The sequence below is a fragment of the Nomia melanderi genome, unplaced genomic scaffold (genome assembly GCF_051020985.1).
Source record: "Nomia melanderi isolate GNS246 unplaced genomic scaffold, iyNomMela1 scaffold0076, whole genome shotgun sequence".
NCBI lineage: Eukaryota > Metazoa > Arthropoda > Insecta > Hymenoptera > Halictidae > Nomia > Nomia melanderi.
In genome coordinates, this window is record NW_027475191.1 from 17,335 (window position 1) to 34,039 (window position 16,705).

The 16,705-nt window shown below is 42.0% G+C and overlaps 1 non-coding gene across 1 annotated transcript; it reads right to left on the reverse strand.

Annotated features, from left to right (window-relative positions):
• Positions 1-3,314: 3,314 nt before the first annotated feature.
• LOC143175385 (U2 spliceosomal RNA) lies at positions 3,315-3,499 on the reverse strand. Its single transcript, XR_013000184.1, has one exon. It is a non-coding gene; the product is annotated as a U2 spliceosomal RNA (small nuclear RNA).
• Positions 3,500-16,705: the final 13,206 nt, after the last annotated feature.

Below are 16,705 nucleotides of genomic sequence, written 5' to 3' on the forward strand. Positions count from 1 at the left end.
GGTCCCGACTCCTGCGTGCCGCGTTCCGTGGCCTCGACCACAGCGAAGAAATGTCCCCCCCGTCCCTGGCAAAGTACCCCTCCAGCGAACCAGAGAGATACTCGGCCAGGTCATTGTTCGACGGGTTGGTATGGCAGATCTTCCTGGCTACAGCCTCGCGCAGCCAGTTCAAGGCCAACTCCCTGACCACCGCATCATCCGCCGTCAAGAGACGGAACGCATGAGCGATGGTCAGGACGTCGGCCATGTCAGCAAGCGGAAGCAGTCCACATCCCCCCCTACTGCACTTGTTTGTCGACTTCGACTAAGGGACGTTTCTCCACGTGGGCTCCCCGCAGGTAGAAGTCGAGGCGTGGCAGTATAAAAGCTGCCACGGTTTCGGCCTTCTGCCACGGGGCCAAGAGGGAACGGTCGACGGCCTGCAGGTCCTGGACCAGCTCATCGATCGTCAGCAGTGGGGTTTGACGGACCTGAAACCCGGTGGGAACGCCCAGGTGTTCATAGGGCTCACCGGCTGCCAGGGCGCGCATTTGCTGACCCTGGATGGTGAAACGAGTGGCACGGATCCCGCGCGGCCCCCTACCACGATGGTGGAGGGTCGCGCATTTTGCGGGATTAAACCACAATCCGATGCCACTCGCCGCAGCATCCACTGCCTTTAGCAGCGTTTCCATACCCTCCGGGGTGTCGGCGATCAACGCGAGATCGTCCGCGTACGCCAGGACACTGTGCCGATGGCCGTGCAACGTGTAACCCGCCGAGGTTCCGGTAGCTGCGCGCAGCACCGGTTCTAGGCCGAGGTTAAACGCCACAGGGCTCATCGGACAGGCCTGGCGCACCCCGGAGAGAATGGGAACGGGGTCGGTAAACCCATCGGCTGTCCGCACCCGTGTGGTGCAACCGTGGTACATACTCTTCAGAATATTCTGAATAGTATGAGGGGCGGGGCACATACGTGGTGGTTGGCGGGATCCTGACGGGCGGGGTTCTTGCGGGAGGGGTGCCATTCAACCCCCTGGTAGCGGGGGCCGCTCTTCTGCCCGGTGGGGTGGGCCTCGATGTGGTAGCGGCTAAGGGACCGGAGCCTCTCCTGGTAGCAGGCGCCCTTGCAGCCGACGGCGATGTCCTAGGGGCAGCCGACCCCGATCGCCGCGGCGGGCTGCCGCTCTTCTGGACCGGTGGCGTCCCCTTAGGTCTGTGGTAGGTTGGTTGGGTGGGGGGCGGGGGCGCGGGCCGGGCGCTGGTGGTGGGCCCGATCGTGATCGTTAGCGTGGGAGTGCCGGACGGCGGCGTGCGATACGACGTCGTCATAGCCGTCGCAGCCGCCGTTACCAGCACCCCACACAACGATGTTTGTTTCGTGGCCCGCGTCTTGCCCCCCGGCGCCGCCGGTCTCGTTGTCGCCGTCTTCGTCGTCGTCCTCGTTGTCGTCCTTATTGTTGTTGTCCCCGTTGTCGTTGTTACTGTTGTTAATGCCGCTGCCGCCATTGTGCGCCGCGTCGTGCGGGTGGTGGTGGTCGTTCCCGTTGCATCCCGCGCCGATGAAAGGGTGTGGGTGGGCGGGGGCGGGGGCGGGGGCGGCGACGTCGCGGCGCACGTCGTTTGCGGGGGCGGGGACTGGGCCGCCAAGTTGGCAGCAGCTAACGCAGCAGCGCGCGGTTCTGCGGGGCCGAATGTCGCGGAACTCCCCTGACGCGAGGTGTTGCTCGAACCGGTCGCGCCTGTCACGGGAGGTGTACAAGTCCCACTCGGACTGTTCTGGTGGTGGGAACTATGAATATGGCCGTGGTGCAGCTTCACCACCTTGAGAGGATACTTCCCGTCGCCGGTGAAGCTGCACTCACGGCACTTGTACGTCACTACAACGCCCGGATGGTGCTTCCGGGCGTGCTTCGTCAAGTCCGAGTGGGACTTGTACACGCCACTAATCCTGATTCCGGGGACACCGAAGCAGGCAGGGCATCGGAACTCCGCCGGGAAGGGAAACTCGATTGCCAGGGCGAGATTGTTACTGCCCTCTGTAGTGCAGGAGGTGATCATCGCACTATCACCGCGGTCCTGCATCGCTCTTAAGACTAAGTCCTACGCTACGAGTGAGTTGGAAGAAGAAGAGACAGAGTTGCTGTGGCAAATATTTCTAAGTGCCACAGCGAGGCGAAACGGGGAAGATAGACAGAGTGGGAATGACAGAGGAAGAGAAGAGAAAACTAAGTCCGAAAGCGATAGAAGGAATACCGCCACGCGCTAACACCCTACTGACTCCGCCGGCGCTAAGTCCGGTGTCGAAGTCTGCCTGGAAAAATGACAGCCTCCGACGTGGCAGTCGGCAGGGAGACTAACAGGCGACGGTTACGGAGGAGTGCAGCGATCTCTATGGAGGAAGAGCGACGGAATCGCCCACTCCACCGAGGACTGCACGGGGGTTGCACCGCAGGCGGGCCGACCTGAAGTCCACTCACTAACGGGTGAGTGGAGTCAGCCTCCACGCGGGCGGTGACTGAAGGGAAGAGAAGGAGGTGGAGGCGCCACTCGAATCGGACCTCGTGCGTCCCGGTCCGTTGACACACCTCAACGGATGGGAGCGACTGGAGGAGTGGGTGGACGCGTAGGGGTAAGGTAGAGGACTACCGACGATGATTCGAGCACCGCAGACGGCTGGAGACCGGCTGCGTTACCCTCCTCACTGCCGGGGGGATAGAAAGAAAAGAGAGACTCACTCGGCGCAAGAGTCCAGCGATGCAAGAGCGCTCTCCGAGGGGAATAACACCTCGCTCCTGATTCCTGATCCAGCGGTGGTTGACGTGGATCAGGCGAGCCATCCTTCCCGTCGGGGTTGTCGATGGCCAAACCTGGTGGGTCGTAGCGGTGGTAGTTGACCCACGTAGAGGAAGACCAGGGTTGTCCAGGTAGGCCAGTGGTGGTAGGTGGTCCTATTGAAGTCCTGGACCCTCAGTATTGACCCTCTAAGTCCTCAATAGACCCTGGTCGTCCTCTCCCTCGGCTGCCCTCGGAAGCAGGATGCGTGGGCGGCGCAGGTGGTTGGCGCAGGTGTCCTCCCGCGCAGGCTCGATCCGGTCCCGCGGCGAAGGCACTTACACTTCACCACACAACACCTCGAGCACTGATCGAGTAAAGACCTTTCCGCGCACACGCCCGATCGCAACTCGGCCCGCACTGTTGCGTAGTGTAGTCGCGGCGGGTGAATTTACCGCGATTTCGGGTACCTCGCGGAGCCAGAATATTGGGGCTTACTTTTTGGAGTCCCGCCTCGGTCCAGCAGGTGAAAAAAAGATAAAAGGTTGCTCAATTGCAGCGCAGATTGAGCCGTTTCCGATGGCACTGCAGTGCCGGACCGACTCGCGGCGGAAGTGGAGCGAGCCCCAGCGATCCGCCTGACTTCAAAAATCAGGTTAATATTCTGACTCCGGGATGCGGAGTGTATCAGATATTAAGTTGATAAGAACAGATAAAAAGCGCTTTATTTTTCAACAAATGTTACCCCAGCCTTACATAGTTTGGCTGGGGGTAGGTATACAATAGCGTCCTTATGGCGGAGGCGGGTAATTAAATATATTATTATGTATTCATGTATAAATTCGCATGGCTAGATATACACCTGTGACTATATTCATCCTATGACAGGAGAGTACACTTTGATCTTAGCCATAAGGCCGAGAACCGATCTGGATGTGTGTTATGCGAGTACACTTTGATCTTAGCCATAAGGCCGAGAAGCTGCACTATAAAACTATATAAAACTATGTGAAACTATATATAAATAATACAACCGCATAAAACTACATAGAATTATACAAAACTATATAAAACTATATAAAAGTATATAAAACTATATAGAACTATATAAAACGAACAAAACTATGTAAAACTATATAAAACTATTTAAAAATATATAAATCTGTTAAAACTATATTAAATCTATATAAAACCAGATACAACAGTATTAATCTATATAAAGCTACATAAAACAATATCAATCTATATAAAACTATATAATACTATGTAAATCTGTATAAGACTATATAAAACTATATAAAACTATATAAAACTATTTAAAACTATATAAAACTAATAACACTATATAAAACTATATTGTACTACATAAAACTATATAAAACTATATAAAACTAATAAAACTAAATAAAACAATATAAAACTATACAAAAAATTGTTTTAATACTGTACAAAACTATATAGAACTATATAAAACGATATGAAACTATATAATACTATACGATGCTATGTAAAACTATATAGTACTATATAAAACTATATAAAACTATATAAAACTGTATAAAACTATAGACAAACATATACAACTAATAAAACAAAATAAAACTATATAATACTATATAAAACTATATAGATCTATGTAAATCTAATAAAACTTTATAAATCTTCATAAATTTATATAAACCTATATAAAACTATATAAAACTATATAAAATAAAATAAAATTATATAAAACTATATAACACTATATAAAACTGTATAAAACTATATAAATCTATATAAAACTATATAAAACTATATAAAACTATATAAAACTAACAAAACTATATGAAACTATACAAAACTATATAACATCATATAAAACTAATAAAACTATATAAAACTATATACAACTATATAAAACTATATAAAACTATATAAAACTAACAAAACTATATAAAACTATATAAAACTAATAAAACTATATAAAACTATATGAAACACTTTAAAACTATATAAAACTAACAAAACTATATAAAACTATATAAAACTATATAAAACATATAAAAGTATATAAAACTATATAAAACTCTATAAAACTATATAAAACTCATAAAACTATATAAAACCATATTGAACTATTTAAAACTATATAAAACTAACAAAACTATATAAAACTATATAAAACTATATAAACTATAGGAAACTATATAAAACAATCTAAAGCTATCAAAACTATATGAATCTATATCAAAATGTATAGAACTATATAAAACTATATAAAACTATATAAAACAAACAAAACTATATAAAACTATATAAAACTATATAAAGCTAACAAGACTATATAAAACTACGTAACACTATATAAAGATATATAAAACTATATAACACTATATAAAACTAACAAAACTATATAAAACTATATAAAACTAATGAAACTATATAAAACTATATGAAACAATATAAAACTATATGAAACTATATAAAACTATGTAAAACTATATAAAACTAACATAACTATGTAAAACTATACAAAACTATATAACACGATATTAAACTAATAAAACTATATAAAACTATATAACACTATATAAAACGATATAAAACTATATAAAACTAACACAACTATATAAAACGATATAAAACTATATAAAACTATATAAAACTATATAAACCTAACAAAACTACATAAAACTATATAAAACTATATAAAACTAACAAAACTATATAAAACTATATAAAACTATATAAAACTATATAAAACTATTTAAAACTACACAAAACTATATGAAACTATATAAAACCAACAAAACTATATAAAACTATATAACACGATATAAAACTAAGAAAACTATATAAAACTATATAAAACTATATAAAACTATATAAAACTATATAAAACTATATAAAACTATATTAAACTAACAAAACTATACAAAACTATATAAAACTATATGAAACTAACAAAACATTAAAAAACGATATAAAACTATGTAAAACTATATAACGCTAACAAGACTATATAAAACTACATAACACTATATAAAGCTATATAAAACTATATAAAACGATATAAAACTAACAAAACTATATAAAACTAACAAAACTATATAAAACTATATAAAATTATATAAAACTCTATAAAATTATATAATACTATATATAACTATTCAAAACTATATAAAACTATGTAAAACATATAAAACTATATAAAACTATATAAAATTCTATAAAACTATATAACATAATATAAAACTAGTAAAACTATATAAAACTATATAACACTATATAAAACTATATATGACTATATAAAACTATATAAAACTATATTAAACTAACAAAACTATATTAAACTATATAAAACTAATGAAACTATATAAAACTATATGAAACTCTATAACACTATATAGAACTATATAAAACTATATAAAACTATAGGAAACTATATAAAACAATGTAAAGCTATCAAAACTATATCAATCTATATCAAAATGTATAGAACTATATAAAACTATATAAAACTATATAAAACTAAAAAAACTATATAAAACTATATAAAACTCTATAAAACTATTTAAAACCCTCTAAAACTATATAAAACTATATAAAACTATATAAAACTATATAAAACTAACAAAACTATATAAAACTATATAAAACTAATAAAACTATATAAAACTATATGAAACACTTTAAAACTATATAAAACTAACAAAACTATATAAAACTATATAAAACTATATAAAACATATAAAAGTATATAAAACTATATAAAACTCTATAAAACTATATAAAACTCATAAAACTATATAAAACCATATTGAACTATTTAAAACTATATAAAACTAACAAAACTATATAAAACTATATAAAACTATATAAAACAAACAAAACTATATAAAACTATATAAAACTCTATAAAACTATATAAAACTCATAAAGCTATATAAAACTATATAGTACTATATAAAACTATATAGTACGATATAAAACTATATAAAACAAACAGAACTATATAAAACTATATAAAACTATATAAAACTATATAAAACTAATAAACCTATATAAAACCATATTGAACTATTTAAAACTATATAAAACTATATAAAACTATATAAAACTATATAAAACTAACAAAACTATATAAAATTATATAAAACTGTATAAAACTATACAAAACTATATAAAACTATATGAAACTAATGAAACATTATAAAACCATATAAAACTATATAAAACTCTATAAAACTATATAAAACTATATAACGCTAACAAGACTATATAAAACTATATAACACTATATAAAACTATATAAAACTATATAAAACTATATAAAACTATTTAAAACTATATAAAACTATATAAAACTATATGAAACTTTCAAAACTATATAAAACTATATAACACTATATAAAACTATATAAAAATAAACAAAACTATATTAAACTATATAAAACTAATGAAACTATATAAATCTATATGAAACTCTATAACACTATATAAAACTATATAAAACTATATCAAACTATATAAAACTATAGGAAACTATATAAAACAATGTAAAGCTATCAAAACTATATCAATCTATATCAAAATGTATAGAACTATATAAAACTATATAAAACTATATAAAACTAAAAAAACTATATAAAACTATATAAAACTAATAAAACTATATAAAACTATATGAAACACTTTAAAACTATATAAAACTAACAAAACTATATAAAACTATATAAAACTATATAAATCATATAAAAGTATATAAAACTATATAAAACTCTATAAAACTATATAAAACTCATAAAACTATATAAAACCATATTGAACTATTTAAAACTGTATAAAACTAACAAAACTATATAAAACTATATAAAACTATATAAAACTATATAAACTATAGGAAACTATATAAAACAATCTAAAGCTATCAAAACTATATGAATCTATATCAAAATGTATAGAACTATATAAAACTATATAAAACTATATAAAACTATATAAAACAAACAAAACCATATAAAACTATATAAAACTCTATAAAACTATATAAAACTCATAAAGCTATATAAAACTATATAGTACGATATAAAACTATATAAAACAAACAAAACTATATAAAACTATATGAAACTCTATAAAACTATACAGAACTATATAAAACTATATAAAACTAACAAAACTATATAAAATTATATAAAACTGTATAAAACTATACAAAACTATATAAAACTATATGCAACTAATGAAACATTATAAAACCATATAAAACTATATAAAACTATATAACGCTAACAAGACTACATAAAACTATATAACACTATATAAAACTCTATAAAACTATATAAAACAATATAAAACTATATAAAACAATATAAAACTATATAAAACCATATTGAACTATTTACAACTATATAAAAATATATAAAACTAACAAAACTATATAAAACTATATAAAACTAATAAAACTATATAAAACTATATGAAACTCTATAAAACTATACAGAACTATATAAAACTAACAAAACTATATAAAACTAACAAAACTATATAAAACTATATAAAACTAATAAAACTATATAAAACTATATGAAACATTATAAAACTATATAAAACTAACAAAACTATATAAAACTATATAAAACTATATAAAACTATATAAAACATATAAAAGTATATAAAACTATATAACACTCTAAAAAACTATATAAAACACACAAAGCTATGTCAAACTATATAGTATTATATAAAACTATATAGTACGATATAAAACTATATAAAACAAACAAAACTATATAAAACTATATAAAACTATATAAAATTATATACAACTAATAAAACTATATAAAACCATATTGAACTATTTAAAACTTTATAAAACTATATAAAACTATATAAAACTATATAAAACTAACAAGACTATATAAAATTATATAAAACTGTATAAAACTATACAAAACTATATAAAACTATATGAAACTAATGAAACATTATAAAACCATATAAAACTATATAAAACTCTATAAAACTATATAAAACTATATAACGCTAACAAGACTGTATAAAACTATATAACACTATATAAAACTATATAAAACTATATAAAAATATATAAAACTAACAAAACTATTTAAAACTATGTAAAACTATATAAAACTAAGAAAACTATATAAATCTATATAAAACTATAGAAAACTATAGAAAACTATATAAAACTATATAGAGCGATATAAAACAAATTAAACTGTATAAAACTATATAACACTATATAAAAATATATATAACTAACAAAACTATATAAAACTATATAAAACTAATAAAACTATATAAAAATATATAAAACTATATGAAACTATATAAAACTATATAAAACTATATAAAACTAATAAAACAATGCACTTTGATTTATTGCGCTATCTCTAATAGCACCCGAGATATCACCAGATATATATGGGGTTTTTCCCTGACCCTGACAGTCCGGCCCCATGAGACGGTGGTTTTCTCGGCCCCTGGTGGTCCGAGGTCGATCCCGCTGCACAGATTCATGCGCCAGGGCCTCCCACAGACAATGCACTTTGATTTATTGCGCTATCTCTAATAGCACCCGAGATATAACCAGATATATATTGGATTTTTCCCCGACCCTGAGTGTCGGGCCCCATGAGACGGTGGTTTTCTCGGCCCCTGGTGATCCGAGGTCGTTCCCGCTGCACAGATTCATGCGCCAGGGCCTCCTACAGACAATTCACTTTGGTTTATTGCCCTATCTCTAATAGCACCCGAGATATCACCAGATATATATTGGATTTTTCCCTGACCCTGACAGTCCGGCCCCACGAGACGGTGATTTTCTCGGCCCCTGGTGGTCCGATGTCGTTCCCGCTGAAAGAATCATGCGCCAGGGCTTCCTGCAGATAATTCACTTTGGTTTATTGCGCTATTTCTAATAGCACCCGAGATATCACCAGGTGTATATTGGATTTTTCCCCGACCCTGTGTGTCCGTCCCCATGAGACGGTGGTTTTCTCGGCCCCTGGTGGTCCGAGGTCGTTCCCGCAGCACAGATTCATGCGACAGGGCCTTCTGCAGACAATGCAGTTTGATTTAATGCGCTTTCTCTAATAGCACCCAAGATATCACCAGATACATGCTGGATTTTTACATGACCTTGGGTGACGGATACCGAACATCAGTAATTTTCTCGTCCCCTGGTGGTCCGAGGATGTTCCTGCTGCACAGATTCATGCGCCAGGGCCTACTGCAGACAATGCACTTTGATTTATCGCGCTATCTCTAATGGCACCCTATATATCACCAGATATATGCTCGATTTTTACATGACCTTGGGTGGTGGATACCGAAAATCTGTAATTTTCTCGGCCCCTGGTGGTCCGAGGTCGTTACTGCTGCACAGATTCATGCGCCAGGGCCTTCTGCAGATAATTCACCTTGATTTAGTGCGCTATCTCTAATAGCACCCGAGATATCACCAGATATATATTGGATTTTTCCCTGACCCTGAGTGTCCGGACCCATGTAACGGTGGTGTTCTCGGCCCCTGGTGGTCCGAGGTCATTCCCGCTACACAGATTCATGCGCCAGGGCCTCCTGCAGATAAATCACTTTGGTTTATTGTGCTATCTGTTATAGCACCCGAGATATCACCAGATATATATTGGATTTTTCCCTGACCCTGAGTGTCCGGCCACATGAGGACGGAGGTTTTCTCGGCCCCTGGTGGTCCGAGGTCGGTCCCGCTGCGCAGATTCATGCGCCAGGGCATCCTGCAGATAATTCAATTTGGTTTATTGCGGTATCTGTAATAGCACCCGAGATATCACCAGATATATATTGGATTCTTCCCTGACCCTGAGTGTCCGGACCCATGTAACGGTGGTGTTCTCGGCCCCTGGTGGTCCGAGGTCATTCCCGCTACACAGATTCATGCACCAGAGCCTCCTGCAGACAATGCACTTTGGTTTATTGCGCTATCTGTTATAGCACCCGAGATATCACCTGATATATATTGGATTTTCCCCTGACCCTGAGTGTCCGTCCCCATGAGACGGTGGTTTTCTCGGCCCCTGGTGGTCCCAGGTCGTTCCCGCTGCCCAGATTCATGCGCCAGCGCCTCCTACAGACAATGCACTTTGGTTTATTGCGATATCTGTAATAGCACCCGAGATATCACCAGATATATATTGGATTTTTCCCTAACCCTGAGCGTCCGGCCCCATGAGACGGTGGTTGTCTCGGCCCCTGGTGGTCCGAGGTCGTTCCCGCTGCACAGATTCATGCACCAGAGCCTCCTGCAGACAATGCACTTTGGTTTATTGGGCTATCTGTTATAGCACCCGAGATATCACCTGATATATATTGGATTTTCCCCTGACCCTGAGTGTCCGCCCCCATGAGACGGTGGTTTTCTCGGCCCCTGGTGGTCCCAGGTCGTTCCCGCTGCCCAGATTCATGCGCCAGCGCCTCCTACAGACAATGCACTTTGGTTTATTGCGATATCTGTAATAGCACCCGAGATATCACCAGATATATATTGGATTTTTCCCTAACCCTGAGCGTCCGGCCCCATGAGACGGTGGTTGTCTCGGCCCCTGGTGGTCCGAGGTCTTTCCCGCTGCACAGATTCATGTGCCAGGGCCTCCTACAGACAATGCACTTTGGATTATTGCGCTATCTCTAATAGCACCCGAGATATCACCCGATATGTATTGGATTTTTCCCTGACCCTGAGTGTCCGGCCCCATGAGACTGTGGTTGTCTCGGCCCCTGGTGGTGCGAGGTCGTTCCCGCTGCACAGATTCATGCTCCAGGGCCTCCTGCAGATAATTCACTGTGGTTTATTGCGCTATCTCTAATAGCACCCGAGATATCACCAGATATATATTGGATTTTTCCCTAACCCTGAGTGTCCGGCCCAATGAGACTGTGGTTTTCTCGGCCCCTGGTGGTCCGAGGTCGTTCCCGCTGCACAGATTCATGCGACAGGGCCTCCTACAGACAATGCACTTTGATTTATTGCATTATCTGTAATGGCACCCGAGATATCACCAGATATATATTGGCTTTTCCCCTGATCCTGAGTGTCCGGCCCCATGAGACTGTGGTTTTCTCGGCCCCTGGTGGTCCGAGGTCGTTCCCGCTGCCCAGATTCATGTGCCAGGGCCTCCTACAGACAATGCACTTTGGATTATTGCGCTATCTCTAATAGCACCCGAGATATCACCAGATATATATTGGATTTTTCCCTGACCCTGAGTGTCCGGCCCCATGAGTCGGTGGTTTTCTCGGCCCCTGGTCGTCCGAGGTCGTTCCCGCTGCACAGATTCTTGCGCCAGGGCCTCCTGCAGATAATTCAATTTGATTTATTGCGCTATCTGTGATAGCACCCGAGATATCACCAGATATATATTGGATTTTCCCCTGACCCTGAGTGTCCGGCCCCATGAGACTCTGGTTTTCTCGGCCCCTGGTGGTCCGAGGTCGTTCCCGCTGCCCAGATTCATGCGCCAGGGCCTCCTGCAGATAATTCACTATGGTTTATTGCGCTATCTCTAATAGCATCCGAGATATCACCAGATATATATTGGATTTTTCCCTGACCCTGAGTGTCCGGCCCCATGACACCGTGGTTTTCTCGGCCCCTGGTGGTCCGAGGTCGTTCCCGCTGCACAGATTCATGCGCCAGGGCCTCCTGCAGATAATACAATTTGGTTTATTCGCTACCTCTAGTAGCACCCGAGATACCACCAGATATATATTCGGTTTTTCCCTGACCCTGAGTGTCCGGCCCAATGAGACGGTGGTTTTCTCGGCCCCTGGTGGTCCGAGGTCGTTCCCGCTGCACAGATTCATGCGCCAGGGCCTCCTGCAGATAATTCACTTTGGTTTATTGCGCTATCTCTAATAGCACCCGAGATATCACCAGATATATATTGGATTTTCCCCTGACCGTGAGTGTCCGTCCCCATGAGACGGTGGTTTTCTCGGCCCCTGGTGGTCCGAGGTCGTTCCCGCTGCCCAGATTCATGCGCCAGGGCCTCCTACAGACAATGTACTTTGATTTATTGCGCTATCTGTAATAGCACCCGAGAAAGCTCCATATATATGCTGGAATTTTACATGACTTTGGGTGACGGATTCCGAAAATCTGTAATTTTCTCGGCCCCTGGTGGTCCGATGTCGTTCCTGCTGCACAGATTCATGCGCAAGGGCCTCCTACGGACAATGCACTTTGATTTATTGCGCTATCTGTAATAGCACCCGAGATATCACCAGATATATATTGGATTTTTCCCCGACCCAGAGCGCCTGGCCCCATGAGACGGTGGTTTTCTCGGCCTCTGTTGGTCCCAGGTCGTTCCCGCTGCACAGATACATGCGCCAGGGCCTCCTGCAGAAAATTCACTTTGGTTTATTGCGCTATCTCTAATAGCACCCGAGATATCCCCAGATATATTATGAATTGTTCCCTCACCAGATATATATTGGATTTTTCCTTGAACCGGGCAGTCCGGCCCCATGTGTCGATGGTTTTGTCGGTCCCTCGTAGTCCGAGGTCGATCCCGCTGAACAGATTCATGCGCCAGGGCTTCCTGCAGACAACTCACTTTGGTTTATTGCGCTATCTGTAATAGCACCCGAGATATCACCAGATATATATTGGATTTTTCCCTGACCCTGTATGTCCGGCCCCATGAGACGGTGATTTTCTCGGCCCCTGGTGGTCCGAGGACGATCCCGCTGCACAGATTCATGCGCCAGGCCCTCCTGCAGAAAATTCACTTTTGTTTATTGCGCTATCTCTAATAGCACCCGAGATATCCCCAGATATATTATGGATTTTTCCCTCACCAGATATATATTGGATTTTTCCTTGACCCGGACAGTCCGGCCCCATGTGTCGATGGTTTTGTCGGTCCCTCGTGGTCCGAGGTCGATCCCGCTGAACAGATTCATGCGCCAGGGCTTCCTGCAGACAGTTCACTTTGGTTTATTGCGCTATCTCTAATAGCACCCGAGATATCACCAGATATATGCTGGATTTCTCCCTGACCCTGAGTGTCCGGCCCCATGAGACTGTGGTTTTCTCGGCCCCTGGTGGTCCGAGGTCGTTCCAGCTGCAGAGACTCATGCGCCAGGGCCTCCTGCAGATAATTCACTTTGGTTTATTGCGCTATCTCTAATAGCACCCCAGATATCACCAGATATATTTTGGATTTTCCCCTGACCCTGAGCGTCCGGCCCAATGAGACGGTGGTTTTCTAGGCCCCTGGTGGTCCGAGGTCGTTCCCGCGGGCCAGATTTATGCGCCAGGCCTCTTACAGACAATGCACTTTGGTTTATTGCGCTATCTCTAATAGCACCCGAGATATCACCAGATATATATTTGATTTTCCCCTGACCCTGAGTGTCCGGCCCCATGGGACGGAGGTTTTCTCGGCCCCTGGTGGTCCGAGGTCGTTCCCGCTGCACAGATTCATGCGCCAGGGCCTCCTGCATATTTATTCACTTTGGTTTATTGCGCTATCTCTAATTGCACCCGAGATATCGCCAGATATATATTGGATTTTCCCCTGACCCTGAGTGTCCGGCCCCATGGGACGGAGGTTTTCTCGGCCCCTGGTGGTCCGAGGTCGTTCCCGCTGCACAGATTCATGCGCCAGGGCCTCCTGCATATTTATTCACTTTGGTTTATTGCGCTATCTCTAATTGCACCCGAGATATCGCCAGATATATATTGGATTTTCCCCGGACACTGAGTGTCCGGCCCAATGAGACGGTGGTTTTCTCGGCCCCTGGTGGTCCGAGGTCGTTCCCGCTCCACAGATGCATGCGCCAGGGCCTCCTGCAGATAATTCACTTTGGTTTATTGCGCTATCTCTAATAGCACCCATGATATCACCAGATATATATTCGATTTTCCCCTGACCCTGAGTGTCCGGCCCCATGAGACGGTGGTTTTCTCGGCCCCTGGTTGACCGAGGTCGTTCCCGCTGGCCAGATTCATGCGCCAGGGCCTGCTACAGACAATGCACTTTGATTTACTGCGCTATCTGTAATAGCACCCGAGATATCACCAGATACATATTGGATTTTTCCCTGACCCTGAGTGTCCGGCCCCATGTGACCGTGGTTTTCTCGGCCCCTGGTGGTCCGAGGTCGTTCCCGCTGGCCAGATTCATGCGCCAGGGCCTCCTACAGACAATGCACTTTGGTTTATTGCGCTATCTCTAATAGCACCCGAGATATCACCAGATATATATTGGATTTTCCCCTGACCCTGAGCGTCCGGCCCCATGAGACGGTGGCTTTCTCGGCCCCAGGAGGTCCGATGTCGTTCCCGCTTCACAGATGCATGCGCCAGGGCCTCCTGCAGATAATTCACTTTGGTTTATTGCGCTATCTCTAATAGCACCCGAGATATCACCAGATATATGTTGGATTTTCCCTTGACTCTGAGAGTCCGGCCCCATGAGACGGTGGTTGTCTCGGCCCCTGGTGGTCCGAGGTCGTTGTCGCTGCATAGATTCATGCGCCAGGGTCTCCTACAGACCATGCACATTGATTTATTGCTCTATCTCTAATAGCACCCGAGATATCACCAGATATATTTTGGATTTTCCCCTGACCCTGAGCGTCCGGCCCCATGAGACGGTGGTTTTCTCGGCCCCTGGTGGTCGGAGGTCGTTCCCGCTGCCCAGATTCATGCGCCAGGGCCTCCTACAGACAATGCACTTTGGTTTATTGCGCTATCTCTAATAGCACCCGAGATATCACCAGATATATATTGGATTTTCCCCTGACCCTGAGTGTCCGTCCCCATGAGACGGTGGTTTTCTCGGCCCCTGGTGGTCCGAGGTCGTTCCCGCCGCCCAGATTCATGCGCCAGGGCCTCCTACAGACAATGCACTTTGGTTTATTGCGCTATCTCTAATAGCACCCGAGATATCACCAGATATATATTCGATTTTCCCCTGACCCTGAGCGTCCGGCCCCATGAGACGGTGGTTTTCTCGGCCCCTGGTGGTCCGAGGTCGTTCCCGCTGCACAGATTCATGCGCCAGGGCCTCCTCCAGATAATTCACTTTGGTTTATTGCGCTATCTCTAATAGCACCCGAGATATCACCAGATATATATTGGATTTTCCCCTTACTCTGAGAGTCCGGCCCCATGAGACGGTGGTTGTCTCGGCCCCTGGTGGTCCGAGGTCGTTCCCGCTGCACAGATGCATGCGCCAGGGCCTCCTACAGACAAGGCACTTTGATATTTTGCGCTATCTGTAATAGCACCCGAGATATCAACAGATATATATTGGATTTTTCCCTGACCCTGAGCGTCCGGCCCCATGAGACGGTGGTTTTCTCGGCCCCTGGTGGTCGGAGGTCGTTCCCGCTGCCCAGATTCATGCGCCAGGGCCTCCTACAGACCATGCACTTTGGTTTATTGCGCTATCTCTAATAGCACCCGAGATATCAACAGATATATATTGGATTTTCCCCTGACCCTGAGTGTCCGGCCCCATGAGACGGTGGTTTTCTCGGCCCCAGGTGGTCAGAGGTCGTTCCCGCTGGCCAGATTCATGCGCCAGGCCTCCTACAGACAATGCACTTTGATTTATTGCGCTATCTGTAATAGCACCCGAGATATCACCAGATATATATTGGATTTTTCCCTGACCCTGAGTTTCCGGCCCCATGAGACGGTGGTTTTCTCGGCCCCTGGTGGTCCGAGGTCGTTCCCGCTGCACACATTCATGCGGCAGGGCCTCCTGCAGATAATTCACTTTGGTTTATTGCGCTATCTCTAATAGCACCCGAGATATCGCCAGATATATATTGGATTTTCCCCTGACCCTGAGTGTCCGGCCGCATGAGACGGTGGTTTTCTCGGATCCTGGTGGTCCGAGGTCCTTCCTGCAGGCCAGATTCATGCGCCAGGCCTCCTACAGACAAT